This window comes from Quercus suber, unplaced genomic scaffold, assembly GCF_002906115.3.
Source record: "Quercus suber isolate HL8 unplaced genomic scaffold, Cork oak 2.0 scaffold_87, whole genome shotgun sequence".
NCBI lineage: Eukaryota > Viridiplantae > Streptophyta > Magnoliopsida > Fagales > Fagaceae > Quercus > Quercus suber.
The window spans coordinates 1,012,093-1,029,739 of record NW_027069552.1 but is presented as its reverse complement, the minus strand read 5'-3'; positions in this window follow the sequence as shown (position 1 = coordinate 1,029,739).

The window sequence follows — 17,647 nt, the reverse complement described above, 5'->3', positions numbered from 1 at the left end:
AAAATATTGATTTTAGTTTGGCTACTTCTGTTTCTAATCTTAATGAAATTGTTGCATTGATATTTATTTTAGGTTTTTTGCCGTATACCTATAACCAGTAAAGTTATTGTTATTGTTTTTTTCCTTTTCTTTTTCAAATCTGGGGATTGAATATGATTTAGGTTTGAATTTTTTGGTTGGATTGCTTTAGATTTAGTTATTTCATTTAAAAACTTAAAATGCAATTGAAACTCAAAAGGCTTGAGATACAGAGATAGGAGAGACATAGTTCGTAGGGTGCCAAGAGATAAATATCTAAGGCTGGCCATAACCATCAGTTTTTCCTCTAACATTCGTTCCCTCACCAAACTTAGACCACAGAACCACAATCACAAAGAGAAACAGTTTGTAAGGTGCAAAACGGAATGAGAGAGACTCAAAGTTCTAAGGGGGAAAAAAAATCAGTTCTAATTCTTATTTTTTAGATTTGTATATTCCTTTTTATTTTTTGGTTAATACTATTGTTATCTTCTTTCTTTCTTCTTATTCTCTGAATTCTATTTGGTTTTTCTTTTCTTTCATCTTACTTTTTTTTTTTTGGGTCTGCAACCATTCTATTGTAGTTTCTGTTGAAAGGTAGAACCACAATTGCTGTTAAAAACTGTTTCGGCATCAAACAGGAAAAATTTGGGGCTTTTAGAATAGTGATGTAGAGATTTGTGATTAGAAAGTAGAGAAAGAAAAATCAGTCTTCACACACGGTCAAATTGTTGAAATTATTACCTGTAAAGTTCTATTTTAAATTATAAAATCTTTGAAATACTTTGTTTGATAGGAGCACATTGCATTAGAAGAAATTTTTGAAGAATGAAGTGGATTTTCAATAGAAAATGCTGAAGCGATGGTACAAATTCAGTGGCTATGACCAAGAGAAGAAGTAAGATTGATCTTTATTTGTCCAATTTTGTACACTTGGCATTGATAATTTACCAGTGGAAATGATATTAACTTTTCCCCCCTCAAAATTCTTAATGCATATAACAGTGAAAGCCAATTTTGAATTCATAAACAAGCTAGTTGATTGGTGGTGCTTCCATGACAGGAATATAGCCCCCAATGGCAAAACCCTGGAGGTGAGTCATCTTTTAGGTCATTGTGCTAATAGGAGGTGAAATTCCTATTGCTTACTCAATTTAATCAATGGTATCAAAAGCAAATGTGAAAATTTTGCTTTTTTTATTGTTTCTAATTTTTTTAAATAATATTCTATTTTTTTTAAATTTATTTATAGAATTTAAGAATCTCCCACAAAACCAGTCATTTGGCATTGTTATCTTTGTAACAGGAAGTAATGCAAACTTGGATGAAGTAGTGGCCCTTGCTAAGGAGCTTCAAGTAATTTTAATGGATTGTCTTTGGATTTTTATTTTTGGTGGTGGGGGAATTCTTTGTACTTTTGGAGCTTCTGGGTATATATAGCTATTATACTTGGTTCAAATCCTTTGTGTATTTGACAATGCGTGTGTCATTCTCAATTTTTGTGAGTTTTGATAGGAATGAGCTTTGGCACAAATGACACTTCCTTCCCCCAAGTTGTAGGGTGAGATCGTGGATTTTAAAATTGATTAGGTGTTTGTGTAACTCAATGATAAATAAATAAATAAAGGACTAACAGGGTTGAGTCTAATAGTTGGGTTTGTGCTTTGGCCCTATCTCTTCTCTGCGGCATTTGCTATTTGTGTTCGTGCTCTTCCCCCATCTCCTCTCTGCAACATATATGGAAGGTCCACATCATCTCACCGTTTCTTCTCCTATTTGAATTAGCATCTTCAATCTTCAATATATCTATGTTTTAATTTAAAATCTTATGCTTATACTACTCGAATTACAATCTGTCTTCTTCAATATATCTATATTAAAAAAAATTTCCCTGCTTAATTGTCTACGGTTCTTCTTTTCAATATATCTATGTTTCAATTTAAAATCTGATGCTTATACTACTCAAATTACAATCTGTCTTCTTCAATATATCTATATCAAAATTTTTATCCCTGCTTAATTGTCTAGGGTTCTTCTTTTACCCTTTTTAAAAAATAGATTGGTTGATTCTCTTTCTTTCGTTGCTTTGGTTTGGTTTTCTCTTTTGGTAACATTAGGGACTTATCCTTTGATTTATTGTAGTTAAAAGTAAAATTTCACCTTGGATTGTTTAAAATCTTTATGTTCCTTAGCCATCATCATATGGGAAATAACCAATAGATTGTTAAAAACTAGCCAACAAAATGTTAAACATTGTATTGACGATTCACTAAATATGGTTGTATGTTTACATATTTATGCTTAGATATTTTTTGGGACTGATAAATTACCTTTTCTATGGGAACAATCTTTCATATTTTTGTAACTCAAACCATATTACAATGTTTGTTTCCACTTCTTTTGTAGTCTCTCTTTCATCTTTCTTTGCTGTGGTTTTAAAAACCTTCTTACCCTGTCATTTTGTTAAATACTGATTTCTTTGCTAGGTACAATACGGGTATTTTACAAGCAGAGTTGTTGCATCAAACTAAGAGGTTAGGATAGCCTAATTTTCCCTCTATTTATCTCATAATTTGAATTAAATTTTGTCCATTGATTTGGCTCTGAATTGCTTATTTTAATCTGCTTTTTTTCTTCATTTTTCTTCATTTTTTTAATTCAATAAATTCTTATTTTGTATTCAACTGAACTGTAAAATTGTTATGATATATTTTTTTTTTCTATGCTTTGTGATCGAATTCCTTACAATGACTGCTCTAGCTTCTTTTTGTAGCCTCTATTTAATATAGTGCATTCTTATTTTGCTATGCTTTGTGATATGTCCTTTTGTTTAAACACAGATTTCTAATGTTTTTTACCAGATACGGCACTTTGGTGTTTGCAACTATCAAGCTGACAGGTGGACGTGAGTCTAATGCTGTAAGTCACATCGAATAGTTGAGTCTAGATACAATTTTACTTGGTGTTTCCTTGTGTTATTATTTTCTTCATCATTAGAGGCCGATTTGTTTCATCTTTAATATTTCTATCTTACTTTCATTAGAGTATGGAGTTTACTATCATTCTTCCCTGGCATAATTTTTAGGCTATAGAACTCCTTATACTGTCAATGTTCTTTGGTTCTTTTGTTTTAATTTTACATAGTAGTTATTACATATTCCAATAAGTTTAAATGTTTCCTTAAATATCACTTTATTAGCATTTGTAAAGTTGTTATTTACAACTATGTATTTTGTTGGCTTTTATTTCATGCCAAATTTGATTGTAATTATTATCAATCGTTTATACCCTGTATCTATTGTGGGATTTGTTGTAAGGGTTGTGTGATAGAAAGAGAGTGTGAAGACTCAAGCATTTGAAGGCTGAAGAATTCTCGCGGGTATGTAGCGACTTAGCTTCCCGCGAAGTGAATCATGTGCCCTGCACATCATGTGCCCTGCACATGCTGGAATGCGAAGAGTCAAGCCAGGTGGAGACAGCTGTGTCTCGCGAGTATCTCGCGGGTAAGGCCTTCCCGCGAGACACCCGTGAGGCAATTTGTTTTGCCAGCCTGTACTGAATGACTCACACTTTCTGTGCCTATCCTATATATACCCTCATTACCCACAAATGTTGAAAAATGTTTCAGAGAGAAAACCCTAGCCAAACACATTGAGAATTAGAGATTGTCATCCCCACCTTTCTCTATACACTTGCTTATGGTATTTCCTCAACTCTTCCCTCTCCATTTCCATACCATTGAGAGGTTGATAGCCCAAACACTTATCACACCCTTTGAGAGTGTTGTGTGGCATTTTGGTGCTGCTGGGAAGCATTGGAAAAAGCCAAGGATGGCAAATGCAACATGGAGCTTGTTGCGGGATCCGGAGAGCTAGACAAGACACGATTCCGAGAAGCCTTGTTGGAGAAGGAGCTTGGAGGGCTTAGGTACATTGGGTAGATTAGGCTTGGAGGGTCTCTTGCTAACCCATGTATCCCAATTGATTGTCTAGTGGATCGATTTCTGCTTGGAGGGCGGCGGAAAGGTTTTTTGCCGAGTTTTTCGGTTTCCTCTTCGATAACACGTGTCGGTGTTATTTGTGTGTGCATCCTTCTTCCCTACTCTTGTTTATTTCATTTTTACTGCTGTGTTGCTTTAAATAGGGATTAGAGTAGTTGTCTTGTTTATACGCTTGTGTTTACACTATTCCGCACTTAGTATTAAGTTAGTGTAAAATTAACCAAGCTGTAATTTTAATTTGGGGTTCTAAATTGCTCTTGTGTTTTCAACACATTTTTTGAGCTTTCAATTGGTATCAAAGCATTCATCACTCAACCAATGCATAGAACGTATATGCATTGGTTGGCGTCATTGGGTGATCTCGGAATGACAGACGTGATGAAGATGATCGGTACCTTCACCACTTGCTTGGAGAGTTTCACCAAAAGGTTTGAAAGTCCAAACTCTCGTACCCAATCCATCAAGGATATCACTCAAAACACACGTGACGTGTGGGTGAAGAGGGGTACTCATGCATAAGCATTATAACATGTCCATGCATAAATTCTTCCCATGTTTAGGGACACTTGCTGTTGCATCTTATCATGCATTGTCTTGATTTTATAGTGTGTTTCTATTACCTGTTTGGCTTGTGCCTATTTTTGTTTTTGCTGTTGATCTTTCTTTATTTCAATTTGTTTTTAAGTGTGTTCAAAAAATTCAAAAACCCATAAAAATTGAAAAATCTCAAAAAGTTTGATCACTTGTTTTATGTATGTCACATGTGAGTTTAGCCTAGTACCTTCGTACTTATGGCGTAGTGTATTTACGAGCTTAGCTTGTTATGTATGCACATTTATCTTTGTGGAAGAAATCTTGAAAATTATGTGTGACTGTTGTAAATAGATCTTCAAACTTGTCATGAATGATTGGTCAATAGTCTTGTTGGTCTTGATACTTGCATAGACTTGTGTCTATATCTCTTCCTACTTTATTTTTATGTTTTTGCAAAAAGAGCTCACCAAATGTGAATCTCCAAATGAAAAAAGATATTGAATTGCAAAAGCCTGTCGCACACACTAGTATTCGACTAGGAAAAAAGGAAAGCGACTATTTTTAATGTAATTTGTATGGTGCTCAAATAGCCAAAGGCTAATCCTCAATGTTGAAATATCAAAAATTTCAAGCACCGATCTTAAAATGAGATGTTTTGTCCAAAAATTGGATCTATTGTTATGCTTTATGCAGAAGCCAAATGAAAAACTTCTAAGTTGTGTATTCAATGTTTGGGAGGTCATATATACTCATTTTTATAATGGAGATAGTTCACTTGATTTCGTATTAGTTGTGTATGACTCGATTGAATTGATCATTGAAGTTTCACTCTAGACTAAGGACTATTCCACACTTGATCCACACACACAACACACAAGTTTAATGTTCAATAAATGCTTATTTCATTTGTGTGATTGTACATGCTCAAATGTGATGTGTATGTGCTCAACCATATGTGGATCAAACCAAAAAGTTTTTTGTTCTTTTTGTTTACTGTTGGAAGTGATTTGTATCACCCATGTTTTTCAAAGTTTTCAAATTATTTTTGTGTGAAAAACATGTTTTTTGGGTATTTTCGTGACTTATTTCATGTTTAAATTCAGTCACGAGTGAAAGGGTCCAATTCTCAAGTTTTCCAGTTTTGGACAGAGAGTTTTGCAGCTATTTCATGATTGTTTCATGAGTAAAGCTTACCAGCGAAATACCAGCGAGACACTAGTGAAAATTTCCAGATCAGCTTTTTAAAGAGCATTTCGTGGGTCATTTGTTTTAAACGCCTCCCATCTTCTCCCAAACCCCTGTTTTAATGTTTCTACATCAAAACCCAACTAAATTCAAGTGTTTTTCATTTCATTAACATCTCTAAGGTAATCTTTAACTCTTTTCATTGATTTTGATCCTTAGATTATGTTTTTGGGAGGTTTTATATTCATAGTTGGGATTTTCTCAAATGGGAGTTGGAAAACTTAATTTTTGTCAATCTTTTTGATTGGGCTTTGTTTTAAATGTTGATTTGGTTTGGATGTTGGCCTCTTATGAAAAAAATAACATGTATTTAGGCAAGATTTTCATATGTTCTTACATTGTTTAGCATACATGTGTAGTCTGTGCATTTTACGTGTTTGATAAAATGCCCAAATGACATTTTCTCGTTGTTTTGGACTCCAATGAGTACCAAATTTTGGGGATCACAATAATTATTCATGTTTATCATGTTTTGATCATTGGTGGTGTGTTTTATACGCTTTGCCCTATGAGTGCTTATTCATGCATTGGTCATGCATCTCATATGCACACTAGATGCACATTAGTTGCACCTTTGCTGCACACACTTGAACACTTGACATTTTTTTTCATCCACTTATGCTAGTTAAGTCTTTTTAAACCTTTTAGCACATTTAACATGTTCTTGTGTCTATGTCATGCCTAGGTCCATATCATGTTCCATCATCCTTAGCATGTCATGTTCTTTATGCTTTGTAGCATTTTAAAAAAAATGTTTTTGTCTTATGTTTGAGCTTCATTTTCTCATTCGTCTTGCACCCCTCATGCATCATCTTCATATTTTTTTTCTTTTTCTCCTTCCTTTTGATTTATTTGTCTATTCGTGACAAAAAGGGGGAGAAATTTTACCTCGTGCACATTCGTAGGGGGAGAAAGCCATAGGAGAGATGCATATACCAAGGGGGAAAAGACATTGTTTTGAGAAAACCTTGATTTACTTTATGCTTGTTTTTTCGTTGCTTTATGGTGCTTTGATATGCTATATTACTTTCATTGCATCGTGCTTATGTGTTGGACATGCTTTTATCCTTATGCTATTGTGCTTTATTGGTTGCACGTTCGGATGATCATTTTCTTTACCATATGATCATCATAGTCATTTCCATATGACTATTTGGTGTATGATCAAGTTGCTCACATGTTTCACATCATGTTTACTTGATCGCAATTTACTTGTTACATTATACTTGTCCGTTCATTACTTGCTTTACCTTGAGGATCTAATGTGTTTTGTGCAAGTATTTCAGGGTACAGGTATATATGTTCCAAGCTCATCACAACTCCTATGATTCATGATAGGGGGAGTGATATGATTAGGGAAGTATTTTACATTTTGTATGGTTCATTTGTACCCATGTTGCTTTTGTAAGCTTTTAGGGTTTGTTTCATTGCATGTTTGTAGGCTTTTATGGTTTGTGCCATGCATATGAAGTACCTTGATTATGTAGCCTTTTTGCTTGTGTACTTGACGTTTAATGTCATACATTTTTCTTTTGTACATCACTCTTGTGCCCATGTAGGATTGTTCCTAGATGCAAATATTTCGTGTATTTCGCATTGGTTGAGTGTTGGATTTGCAAATGATACTCTTCAAATGAGCTTATCATCTTGCATGTCCGGATGTTCATTCCTTATGTGACTGAGCATAGTGATCACTTTTGTATAGTGATTGCTTGTTTGATCTTGCCATGGTCTATTGTTTTTATTCCATTTTGCTTGATCATGCTAATATTGCTCCATATGCTTTTCAAGTTTTTCTGCATACAATGATATTATTGTGTTGTTGTGTTTCAGGAGATACTTGTTCATATGTTTCAAGAGCCTTTTAGCTTCTAGATTAGGTGTGAGTGAGTTTTGCCTTTATTCGCAAACTCACATTTAAGTCTAGAGTCTGTTTTAGGGTTTTGTCACGGAATATCCAAAGAGGGAGATTGTAAAGTTGTTATTTACAACTATGTATTTTGTTGGCTTTTGTTCTGTGCCAAATTTGATTGTAATTATTATCAATCGTTTATACCCTGTATCTATTGTGGGATTTGTTGTAAGGGTTGTGTGATAGAGAGAGAGTGAGAAGACTCAAGCATTTGAAGGCTAAAGAATTCTCGCGGGTATGTCGTGACCTAGCTTCCCGCGAAGTGAATCATGTGCCCTACACATGCTGGAATTCGAAGAGTCAAACCAGGTGGAGACAGTTGTGTCTCACGAGTATCTCGCGGGTAAGGCCTTCCCGCGAGACACCCGCGAGGTAATCTGTTCTACCATCCTGTACAGAATGACTCACAATTTCTGTGCCTATCTTATATATACCATCATTACCCACAAATGTTGAAAAATGCTTCAGAGAGAAAACCCTAGCCAAACACATTGAGAATTAGAGATTGTCATCCCTACCTTTCTCTATACACTTGCTTGTGGTATTTCCTCAACTCTTCCCTCTCCATTTCCATACCATTGAGAGGTTGATAGTCCAAACACTTATCACACCCTTTGAGAGTGTTGTGTGACGTTTTGGTGCTGCTGGGAAGCATTGGAAGAAGCCAAGGATGGCAGATGCAACATAGAGCTTGTTGCAGGATCCGGAGAGCTAGACAAGACACGGTTCCGAGAAGCCTTGTTGGAGCAGGAGCTTGGAGGGCTTAGGTACATCGAGTAGATTAGGCTTGGAGGGTCTCTTGCTAACCCATGTATCCCAACTAATTGTCTAGTGGATCGATTTCTGCTTGGAGGGCGGCAGAGAGGTTTTTCGTCGAGTTCTTCAGTTTCCTCTTCGATAACACGTCTCGGTGTTATCTGTGTTTGCATCCTTCTTCCCTACTCTTGTTTATTTCATTTTTACTGCTGTGTTGCTTTAAATATGGATTAGAGTAGTTGTCTTGTTTATACGCTTGTGTTTACACTATTCCGCACTTAGTATTAAGTTAGTGTAAAATCAAACAAGTCATAATTTTAATTTGGGGGTCTAAATTGCTCTTGTGTTTTCAACACATTTTTTGAGCTTTCAGCATTAAGTAAAAGATAGACCAAACATTAGTACTTAGTACTTATGATTGCTATTTGTTTTTTTGTTTTGTTTTGTTTTGAAAAAAAAAAAAAAAAAAAAAAAAAATTTTTTTTTTTTTTTTTTTTTTTTTTTTTTTGTTTTTTTGTTGTTTTCTGGAACTAGGTTGTGGCCTGCTGTAGTAATCTGATGTTAAATAAGCCTTTGGTTGATGGTGGTTATGCCTGAGGGAAAAGGAAAGATAGCAAGTAAAAGTGCATTGGTTAGTCATTCGTGGTTGATTATTGTGTAATGTTCATATGCATCAAAGTATTTAATAATTTTTTTGTTATGTACATTTTTTTTTTGCTTTCACAAACAAATTGTTCTTGACTTGAATGCAATAATTTGGAAGAGTTTCTTCTTTAAAATTGTTATGTTTGTTGCTAAATCATTTAGCAATGATTTTGTAAAGGCATGAATCTTATTTTTCATCTCTTTTATTGTCCTTTGGTGAAACATTATTATCTATCGTGTGATGGAAAAAGCCAAAACAATCATTGAAATAATTAACTTAAGTGCTCTTTTTCAACCTTTGGAATTATAATATGTTATAATAACTTTTCGAATATAGTATTCACACAATGTAGAATATTCACTTTTTATTTTTTATTTTCTTACAATTATTATTAAAATTATGATAGTTCTTGTAAAATTAGAAAGCTTTTATGTATAAACAATACTTTTATAAGAAATTTTCCATACCAATGCATCTTTATTGCATTTGTTGTATAAGTTTTATAGTTTAAAGTTAATTAACAAAACTAATAGGAGAGAATTTCCATGATAATACGTTTTACATGGGGCAAAAAAAATCTTATGAAATCTACAAATATTTCTGCAATTTGAAATATGAAGTCATTTCAATATCAGCTCTCTCAAGCCTTTTAGGCTTTGTATATTATCACAAAAAAGGAGTGGGAGTTTCCTTCTAATATAAGGTCAATTTATATTTTAGTTATTGATCTTCAGAGTGCTCATAACAAGTTGCTATATTGGATGTCGTATTGGATTTTTATAGATTTTGCATGTTGTCTTCTATTTTAGTTATTTGTTTAGGTACTTAGTTGGGGAAAAAACTGTAGCAAAGTAAAAGTTTTAAAGGTATTATTATTATCATTCACAAATGCAGAAGTGTGGCTAATGAAAAATCTACAACTGATTCAGGAAATTCTAGGAATCCTAATGTGAAGCTCTAAAAAAATATGTGACCCACAATTGGACTAATGAACCAACTAGAATTTGGCATTGGTCAGACTCACCAAAAACTACTGTAATCATAATTGTGACAACTACCTTCACTATGTTTTCTATATGTTCTCAGTCCATTCTCAAGCAAGATAGCAAGAGAGAAAAGGTGTTGATCTCTCTCTCTCTCTCTCTCTCTCTCTCTCTCTCTCTCTCCTCAAGCTTATTACAAAGAAGTGTGTTATTTTGTTCATATTTTGAAATGCCTATCAAATCGGACTATCACACACACACACACACACGCACGCACACACACAAACATAAAAACATAAAAATTTAACTTAATATTTTTTAAACTCTCATACTCAATAGCTTTCTTGTGTATCACACGGTTTAGCGATTAGTATAAAATAATAGGTGAAGCTGAGAGAAACTCAAATTAGAATTCCAAATTAGAGTTCCAATTTTGTGCCACGTGTCCTAAATTATTTATTCTTAAAGAGTTTTATTTCTTAATTTTAGAATAAAATGTGGGACCACATCGTAAATATTCATCCAAATGAGTTATTAAGTACAAAAACCAAAGAGTCTAGAATAAATGAATCATAAAAAAAAAGTGCTTCACAATAATTAAAAAAAAAATGGACAATTTACATTTTATACATAATAATATCCTTACAAAATTTTTAAAGAGTTAACAAAATATAAAAATGACTATCAATAGTATTAAAATCATATATATGAATTATATTATGCATTTTATTGTATATCTTTAAGTATATCCACACAAATGCATGAGATTACAAGCTAGTTTTAATAATTTCAGCGATAAGTAGAGCAAATTAAGATGTTTGTACAAAAAACCCAAACCTGCCATTTGCATGGTCCACTTCGATCAAATTAAAAATTTACCTGCCACAAATCAAAACCCCCAAAAATCAAAGAGCAAACTAGAGAGAGAGAGAGAGAGAGAGAGAGATGAACACGATGACCATGAATAGATGTGTTAGAATTATTTGCCCTCAAAAACAATATTATGCATTTTTTATTTGATAATAAAAATTTATTTTCACATTCATTATTTTATAGGTATAATTCATTTTTAAATGTGTCATGTGATGTCACCTCTGCAGAAAAATCATGTTAATGGTTAAGGAACCAAAGACAGGGAGTAATGATTTTTCATAGATTATTAAATTGTTCTAGGCTGTGGATATTAATTGAATATTACCACTAAAGCCTACACTTGTTGTGCTGCTATATGATAGGATGATTTACTCCATCATTGAGGTAATGACTTTAAGCAGACAAGTGGGTGTAATGTAACAAGTACATACACTGAATTGGATCCGATCAAGGACACCTTATGGAGCGATCACTGTTAATTAAAAGGTTGTCCTATCACAATTTTTCTATTGTCCTTAAACATGAGGGGTTTGTGTATATTTATTTATTATGCACATAACTTTGACAATGTCAACTGGTGATGCTGATTTTTAAAGGCTATATACAGACACGTTGGGTTATGTGTGTAATGAGTAAAATATATAAATGCTCAACAATGAATCCACCGGTCTCTAAAGAAGATAGTATATTCAGTTGATTTTCCTATTGAAGTTGGACTCAAAACAAAACCGCCCGGTGACATTTTTCGAAAATGTTTTTCATATATATAATATTGTATATATACATTTAAAGAGTTTTTTAAAGATATTTTGGAGTCCAATAGAAATTATGAAATCAAGAAATTAAGGGTTACATAAGCTAGGGACATGACAGTGATATTAATCCAGTCCTAGTGGCTTGTGGGAATATAGTATGGTGGAAGGACATAGATATAAAATTGTAAGTAATGGGACCTCATTTGTAATTCTCTAATCTTCAGGGGTCAATTGCAATGTGTTGATGGACATTATTGCAATTTGTAGAAGTTCAAATATTTTCTTGACATGATTGAGAAAATTAAGGAATATTTTTGGAAAGAGTTTCAAGAAAAGTCAATAACGTTCAAAAAAGTTATTGATAAAATCCTACGGCTGAAGATTAGGATCCCTAAGGATCCCACGTCCAATCTCTCTCTAGGGTTTTAGAAGTCTACTATAAAATAAGATTTTATAATATCATATTTTGGAGTTGGCCATCAGAACTACTGTGTGATACTGCAGTCTTCTGAAAACTCAAAAGAAATAGAGAGAGAGACGTGAATACCTTGGGAGGCAACACACTTGGGTTACTAAGAGAGGTACGCAATTTTATTCTTTTTAGAATCCATGGTTGTGTGGTACAACGATCTTTAAATATAAATATGATTTATTTTTGTTCTATATTGCTTCCACAAAACTTTCAAGATGAACAAACTAATTTTTCCCAGAAAATCAAACATGATGAACAAACCAAGAAATTAAACCCAGAAAAATCACGCACATAAAATTTGAACCAGCAACAAACCATTTTTCCCTAGCAAATCAAAACCAGAAAATCAAACACAATGAACAAACCAATTTCCCCCAGAAAATCATCCCCGATAGATTTTCAACCCCATCATCTCGGCTTTCACACCACCTTATCACATCGCCTAGCTCTGTAGTAACTCCCATGGATGGAACTCCATAAGCAAATGTGGATCTAACAAAAATTTGGGATTTGATTTCAAATTTGGTGTGAGAAGGAAAATTGACACATTGTCGTTCATTGCAAAACTAGTAGACTCTTGTGGTTGAAGAGATCATGAGAATTCATAGATCTTTAATTGAAAATCGATGAAGTGGAGGCAGTTGCATGTCTTGATCATAAAAAATGGTCAAAATCCCAATAGTGTAAAGATGAAGATGAAGAAGAGAGAGATTAGTGAAGAAAGAGAGAATGATTGTTGGTCTTTTTTTGGATTAAGATCTTCTAGATTTCCTATTGTACTTTACCAAATAGATTTCCTTAAATCATAACCGCTCTTTTATGATTTAACGGTCTAGATTCTGTCATGTTAGCATTCCACTAATAATATTCTGAAAATAATAAAATAATGTTGCAAACAAAACTATTAAGATTATTATTAGTAGAATGCTAACATGACAAAATATAGACCATTAACTCATTAAAAAATGGTTAAGATTTAATGAAATTTATTTGGTAGAGTACTCTAGGAAATCTAAAGGATTTGAATCCCTTTTTTTTTTTTTTTTTTTTTTAGTTGAGGTGGCATTTTTTAATGTTAATATATATACTTTTTAATTAATTGTAGAGTACTCTAGGAAATCTAAAGGATTTGAATCCCTTTTTTTTTTTTTTTTTTTTTTAGTTGAGGTGGCATTTTTTAATGTTAATATATATACTTTTTAATTAATTTAGTTTAGTAGTAGCATAAAGCTTTAAGTGTGCTAGTAATAGACTATTTGCCACTTAGATGCTTTCTGCTAGTAAGTTAACGGTAGGGACCAAATTGGCTACAAGTTGAAAATAACAGGAACTAAATTGATTGCTACCAATATGTAGGGACCAAATTGATCATGACCCCAAAATGTAAAGTCCAAAATAGTATTTTTCACCTAAATTTATTTGAAATATCTAATATTACACATAATATATATATATATTATATGTATATATAATTTGAGTTGGTGCAAATTAAATTAAGACTAGATAATTTTGCAATTGAGACTATTTGTGTAAAGAAACACTTAAAAGTCAAATTATAAAACCATAATACAGACAAGAAATAGAAAGGAAACGTAACTAATTTGTTAAAGGCTCTACCTTGACAAATCCAACATAGATCTAACCAATTTGGAATGGAGGTTAATGATGTACGAAAATCAATAGTTTAGAATGCTTCGGGTTATGGTGATGGTTTTAAGACCTGAAAGGAAATAAAAGACTATCAAAGGTGATCGATGTGAACCGGCAAAGGACCCTCTGATGGTTAAGTTAGTTTTCTCTCTAGAACACAAGGATGGTGGTTTGGTGAATAGTAAAAACTTACCTTGGTTGAATGTGACTTGATCCTTTTATAGAGAGTTAGGAGTGGGTCTACTTGTTAGGATCCACTATCATCATGGGAAAGGTGTGGAGTTAATGGAGGAAAATGGAGCAGGTTTCGAGGAATTCTCTCCACGTTCTGAAATGACAAATCGTGGTTTGATTGTGTAGAGCTTATAGAGAATTCCTCTGAAATTTACTAAGTGTTGTATGGTCATTCATACCCTTATGAGCCCTAGACGATTATACTTGGTCATCCATACCCTTATGAGTTATGGACAACCATCCTAATTTGGACGGTTACAATATCTTATGGAGGGATCTTGTTCATGTTCAAGGGTGCTTCTATTAGGCTTCTTTTCTTGTAAAACCTTATGGACGCAATCTGGTCATGGACGACCTCCATGGACGAACTAAACTTGGTTTGGACCCTATCAGTTTCCCCTTTGTCCTTGTGTCATCTATGCCACTGTTGCCTTTATTGGCTAGAAGATTGTCCAGGTGGCATGTCAATGTGGTTTAAGATCAGATGCCCTAGATTTTCACACGTGGCTCAATCCTAGAGGTCCATTGGTCATATTGTTTCATTCTTCGAGAAAAGCTGCCACGTGGTGTGTTCTAGTTGGCTTGCGTTGCTTTAATGTCCACTTTTGTCTCCTATAAATAGTCCAATACCTCTCTTACCCTCTCACTTTCTCACATTTTCCATTCTGACATTAGTTGTCCTCCGCGCCTCATCTAGAAGTTTCCTCCTGTCCTTAGTCCTCTCCGTCTAGAATTAGGTATCCTCCTTCTCCCATCTCTAGGTTTTCTTCTTTAGTATTCTTTACAAATGGTTGAGATTGTAGTGTCCTCATCTAGCGATAGGGACAAGAGAGAAATAGATGAGTATCACGACGAGAGTAATAGTAGTGGTAGTGGTAATGGCAGTGAGAGTGATAATAGCTATCATAACAGTAGTGGGAGGAATACCACAGACGAGCAATACTCATCTAGAGTCCCTGGGGTTCCTTGAGAGGTTCTTCAGGAAGAAATGAGGATGAGGGCTGTTTCTGGTTTGTTTACTGGTTCATCCACTAGTACCCCCACGTCCATCCCCTCCCCAAGTAAGGAAGACATTTTGTATTGTTGTGCAGTAGGTATTCCTTCAAAGATAGAAAAGGAAAAAAAATTAATTCTCTTAGGGGTACATACTAGATTCCTGACGATCTTAGCCCTTGTTTAGTGGTTCCTAATGTGTGGTTGTTGACACCCCATTTTGCAACTCACATTTAACCTCACATGGAGGGTAAAATTGTACTTTCACCTTGAAAATATGCATCTTGACTCTAGCCATTAGATCCTTAATCTCATTTCATCAAAATGATCTTGATGTTGTAACGATCAAATCGACTGGTCATAAGCCCTAATCGGACCACCAGATTGAAAGTTATTATCAAATCAAGTTTTAATGGCTGAGATGCACTATCACAAATTAAGTCTGACTATATGTGATTATGCGCAATTGATTTCAATTGGTTATAAGTGTAATCAATTGGAAATCAATGATGTGTCATAATTTGATTAGTTAAGACTACATTTTATGGTGAGGTTGTATATATCTAATTAATTAGATAGTTAAACATTAATTATTTAATGAGTAATTTGTGCAATTATCTTTTAATTAGAGTAAATTTGGAACCAATTAAGTCTGAAATGGGAGTGTTTGGAGCCATTTAATGTTAATTGGGAGCTAATTTGGGACTTATTGATGTTAATTGTCCTAAAACCATTTTCTAACAAATGACCTCTGCTCACCATTTCATTGATATCTCTCAGAATATTTTGAATCTGTGAATGAGGTTAATTTTCCCAGAAACTAGACATCCGGGGCTTCAATTTGAGCATAAGAATGAGACAATTCCAATCAGAATTGAACTAGATGTGATTTTTTGAAATTGGCTCTACAAGCTGTTACAGCAGCTACGTGAAAACCGAATTTTGGCTTGCCTCCCACTCCCACCAATCTTTCCATTTAATGCACCAGATTTTCCCTAATGCTAAAATGAGGTCTAGGTTCATGACTTTTTGTCAACCCTCATTAAATGGCCTTCCATTCATATTTCCTCCACCACTACTATATAATCCCTCCCCCTCTTTCATTCCAAAGCACACAAAAAAATCCTCTCTCTTCTCCTCTCTTGAGTTCTAGTGAAGTTGAGTAGTCTTGTCATATTTTGATCTTCTTGAGACTCAAGGTATTGAGTGAGACTTACTCTCCCTCTCCTAATTCTTCTTTTCTCCTCCACCCTTAGGACCTCCACCAAGAGTCTTCTCCTCCACCGTATGGATCTTGCATGAAGGTATAATCTTTTTCTCTAACTTGTTTTTTATGTTGTCATGATGAGAATTTAAGATTAAAGTATGATAGTAATTATTTAAATTATCTTGAATATGTTTGAATGTTTTTAAATGTTCTTATGTGTTCTTCACATGTTTTTGGTTGTTCATCACATGTTCATGCATAAATATTAGTTTTGATCTTAAATCCACATCAAAAATATGAAAAACATGTTTGTTTAATAATCTTTTCAAATCCTTGAATCTAGGTTATCACCATCCACAGACATTCACTAGAATTTATTTTTCAATCCAAATGCAATGCTTAATAAAGTGAATTAGGGTTTATCACATGCACACACTTTGAATTCAACATGTAAATTGATTGACATATTGGATGATATGATATGAATGTTGGCCACCATAGTCTAGAAGACCGGTTTAACCGGGTAAGGTGAGTGCCTAACACCTTCCCACCTTGTAACATAGCCTCCAAACTTTGATCAAGGGTTAGTAGATCAAATGTTTATCCATGTAATTTTCGATTTTTAGATTGTAATTAGAAAACAAAGCCATATACTTTATCTTAGATTGTATCTAGGACCAAAGTCATGTAATTTTCCTATGATCAATGTAAATTTCAAATTAATAAAATGAGAAAATTTTCAATTATGATTTTCTTATTTTTCCAATAATTAAATAAGTAGCCACTCCATTGTAAAACCCTTAATCTAAGGGGGAAAATATAACTAGTCGAACCACCATTTTGAGAGGCAATAACATGACTCCACCCATTCACGTGGGTTTGGCCCAACACACTCTAAAAAAAGAGGCCGGGGCGCGGTCTCTCACAATTTGGAAACTTGAAGATGCAACCTAAAAAGAGAATAATTTTACAAGATGAAAGTCTTGAGGTATGATTCAAGAGGAATGAGCATAAAAACGATTATTGATACAAGTGACCAATGAAGACTAGTGAGAAGATGATAATGAAGAAATTGTAAAACTCCTCCAATACTTGATTTTTGAGTAATGCATACTTTCGAGAAACATCATAGGGAATTTTGAGCCTTTTATATCTTTCATTTCATAACCCAAACCCGGCCTACATTACAACCCATGAGTAAAGACCTTCTTGAAGTGTTGCTAGTTGTAGGCATATCTTAAGCTCTAATATTATTTTCTCTTGAATTAAAAAGGAAAAATGCTTAAGATTTTCGAACCCCACTGGATGATATGTTAAAGGACAAAACTTCTCAAATTCTCAAATCCCTAAACGACTCAAAAGAACTTTC